The sequence below is a fragment of the Equus przewalskii genome, chromosome 2 (assembly GCF_037783145.1).
Source record: "Equus przewalskii isolate Varuska chromosome 2, EquPr2, whole genome shotgun sequence".
Lineage (NCBI taxonomy): Eukaryota > Metazoa > Chordata > Mammalia > Perissodactyla > Equidae > Equus > Equus przewalskii.
In genome coordinates this window covers 11,872,095-11,875,792 of record NC_091832.1, presented here as the reverse complement: position 1 = coordinate 11,875,792, position 3,698 = coordinate 11,872,095, and the positions used below count along the sequence as shown (strand labels likewise).

The 3,698-nt window shown below is 59.6% G+C and overlaps 1 long non-coding RNA gene across 2 annotated transcripts; it reads left to right on the top strand.

Moving 5' to 3' along the window:
- The first annotated feature begins 555 nt into the window (after window positions 1-555).
- Window positions 556-3,179, top strand: LOC139079279 (uncharacterized). 2 transcript variants are annotated; one of them, XR_011532748.1, is made up of 3 exons: window positions 556-774; window positions 1,838-1,960; window positions 2,705-3,179. It is a non-coding gene; the product is annotated as an uncharacterized lncRNA (long non-coding RNA). The 2 variants fall into 2 exon arrangements; XR_011532751.1 differs by lacking the exon at window positions 556-774 and adding an exon at window positions 1,311-1,436 and having other exon boundaries at window positions 2,705-3,176.
- Window positions 3,180-3,698: the final 519 nt, after the last annotated feature.

Sequence of the window (3,698 nt, the reverse complement as noted above, 5' to 3'; positions counted from 1 at the left end):
GGGTTAAACATGTGCAGATTTTAGGAGATGAGGGTGGAATTCTATTTTTGGCTGAAATTAGCCTGGGGAAGTAAGGGGCAGAGTAAATGGGAAGCGCCATCCTGGGGCCAGACCTCTCTCCAAGCTGGGCTTTCTCTCTTTCTCTTGAGCTGACATTTGGGGTCAACAACTGCCTTCTGCCCCATTGCCAGCTCCAGCTCATGCGCTGACCTCTAACCTCTCACTGCCTGCCAGCACCATCTTCAGCTGAAATCGCTCCCTGGTCTGTGTGACTGTGGGCAGGTCACTGGCTTCCTCAGAGCCCCTCACCACAGGGGCTGCTCTGTGGTTGTGTGGAGGGTGCATATGGGACCTCGGGGACAGGGCACGCCTCTTCCTCCCCTTCCCACTCCTAGTCCTTCCCGCGAGGGCTTGATCTAGGCACCACACACATCCAGCTTCTGGCTCTGCCTCCTCCGGGGCCTTGGGCAAGTCTCCAAGCCCATTTCTTTTGTAAGATGGAAATAATGACTACGTCCGCCACAGCCTTGGGATGAGGCAACCACAGAAGGTGAAGGGCAGGTGGGTGAGAGGCTGGTGCAGGTCTGGGAGTCTGTGTCCGGAATTCACAGGGAAGAGCCAGCTCCTCAGGGGAGCCTGTCTGAGAGCAGAAGCGTGGGTCACTCCAGGGAAAGAATTTAGCTCAGAAACAGGAGAAGCAGGGGAGCGGTTCTGAGGCGCCTTTGGGAAGGGTCGCTTCGAGTTCTGGCCTTGTTTCTGCGCTGTGGGAGGCAGGTAAGACCTACTCCCTTTCTGGGCCTGTTTCCCCATTGACTGCATGGGGAAGGGGTGTCCGCGTGTCCCCCACCCCGCGCGGCCCCCATTCATTTCGAAGGCTCTGCTAGTCCCCCGCGTCGCCCCCCACGGCCCAGGAACTGTCCCGGCCTCACCCTACCCGCCGCACTGGAATGTCGTCACCCCGCCAGGTCTCCAGTGGGCGAGACAGACAGACCCCGGCGGTGGCGCCCCCTCCGCTCCCAGGCACTGACGGACAGACGGCCCCGGACGCCACCAGCCCAGAGTCCGGCTCCCTCCCCGGCTGCTCAGCAGCTCGCGCCGCGCACGGGCCACCCCGCCCGCCGCGTCTCCCCGGGCGCCCGCATTAAAGCGCATATGCAAGCCATGAATTATCAACTGAAAGGAGTCAATTACCGGCTCTAAAAACGAGTGTCTGCGCCCGGAGCGCCCGGGGCCATCCGCCTATTTACGGAGCGGTTTCCCCCGCCCGGCCTCGGGAGGGAGAGAGGTGGGGAGAGACGGAGCCCGAGACCGGGAGGGAGAGAGCCGTGGGGAGAGAGACTGGGAGCAAGAGAGCCAGAGATCCGCAGAGACTGGGAGAGACAGAAACTGGATAGGAAGGAGAGACAGAGACACGCAGCGACTCAGACGAGGCAAAGGTAGCTCGGGTCCCTCTTCTCCCCAGGGCAGGGGGGAGACTTGGAGCCCCCAGGACCTCAAAGGCCCTGTTCCCCTCCCCCAGCGTGGGGGAGGATGGACTGCTGGCTGGGGCACTGGGGAATAGATGCGGGGCTCAGGGAGAGACAAGGGGGGGAGGCGCCTGTCCTGGCTGGAAACCCGGGAGCTGGCTGCAGCATTGTCCAGTGTGAGGTGAGCTGGGCAGCATGACCTTGAGAAGAGGGAGGTGGGGGTGAGGAACACGCATAAAGTGAGGATAGAGCCTGATGTGGGGTGTCTGGGCAGTCCCTCACACTGAGAGAGAAGTGCTAAAACCGACCCCAGTGGGCTGGGGAAGCCCTGTCTGCCCCCAGGCTCTCACCCAAGCTGTTTCCTCCAACAGAAATGCTTTTCCTGCTGGGCTCCTACTCATTCTTTGACTTGGGGCCTCTCCAGCTGCTGTGCCTACCTTAGCCTCAGCGGACACCCTATTCTATTCCATGATCCAGGCCTGACTCCTCCGCCAGTGAGTACCACAGGGCCAGAGCTGGCTGGGTCAGTATTGTGCCCTCCAGAGGGAGCTACATAAGTATTTGCTGAAGGAAGGAAGGAAGGAAGGAGTGAGCTGGGCTAGAAGCGACCTCGGCCTGGGCTGAGGCTGTGATCAAGGCCCAGAGTTTGGAGGGAAAGGTCGGGTGTGAAGCGCTCCGTGCAGATCACACGGAAGGCTTCAAGACGCTCAGTGCTTGGATCAGGTCACAGTGACTGAGGACAGCCCTTGCTATGCAGGGGGTGGGGGAGAGGGGGGAACAGCAGGGCAGGGAGGGTAGGAGTGCAGGGAGCTGAGGCCTAGCTCACCAGCACCAGCAAGTTGCTGCCAGGTCCCCCGGGGCTCTGCCCTGTGCTTCAGGGCCCCTGGAATCCTAGGCCTCTTCTCTGGGGGGTGGGGACAGGGAACCCCCAGGAACTCTGAGGGAAGAGCAGGGTGGAAATGGCATGGAGGGAAGAGGCTGGGCTTGGGAATCAGAGCCTTCCTCTTCTGGCTGTGTGACTTCCGGCAAGCCTCTCAACTTCTCAGCCTCAGGTTCCTTATCTATAAAATGGGGACAATGCTGTCCACTTTTATGTGACTGTTCTCACATCTGCACAGCACTTTCCCCAAGAGGGAAAGACCCTGCAGAAAGCAAGAATAAGAGCAGCTACTGTTCACTGAGGTTTACAGTGTGCCAAGCACTGTGACTAGTGGATTCTCTCTCTCTTCCCCCGACAGCTTTCCGAGGGTTGAAGTCGCTCTGCAGACAAGGGAACCTAAGCGGGCAAGGATTGGGAAGTGCAGCATCACGTTTTAAAGCCAGGTCTGACTCCGGAGCCTCCTTAACGCCTGCACCTGCACTGCGGGGCCTCCCAGACTTGGCTGGTGTCTCCCTCTACCCCGTTCCCTCAGCCCTTCCAGTCTGGCTGAGCCGGGATCTACCGAGGGGGTGGCTGCACAGTGGGCAGGACAGCTCAGGTCCAGCAGAGGCAGCCCCTGGGGTCTTGTTCCCACCACGACGTGAGCCAGGCATCAGCCTGACAGATCTGCAGCCCCTCCATGCCATTAGCAGGCAGCCAGAGGGGGTGTCTGCAAGCGCCAATGCTGGGGTTCCCGAGGCCGCTCGCCTATTAGTGGCTGGTGGCTTCACAGTGATTTATTGGGGCTTCTTCATTTCCCCTTGGTTCGCTATAAACATATTTATACCACCAGAGTGACCGATAAATTTCCCTTATGAATCCCGTTATCTCCCCCATTAACCATCCGTCACCTTTTATGCGGCCACAACGGGCTGGGCCAGGGCACGGGGGCTGGGTGGGAGGCCGGCAGCCTGCGCAGCCTGTGGGCCCAGTGAACTCTTCACCTCCCCTACTGTTCCCCACACAGAGCAGCCGCTGCCACCTCAGCTGCCTCTAGGATGAGGATGTGGGCCACGGAACAGACTGGACCAGGTGGGCCCTTTGAAATGTGGCTTCCTCCTGCGTCTCAGAATAGGGAAGTCCCTCTTAGAGCTAACCTGAGTCTCTCCCACTGTAGCTCTGGCTTCATCTCTTCTAAGCAAGCAGGAGTCTTCTCAAGCTGCTCCTCTTCCTCCTCTCCCCACCCTCAGCTCTCACCTTCGTCCCTTTAAGCACAGCAGAGAGCTACGACACAGTTAAACGTGGCGCCAGGGGGCCAGATGCCAACTGGCATTTGCTCAGCAACTCTTCTGTGTAGTCACTTTATACCCATG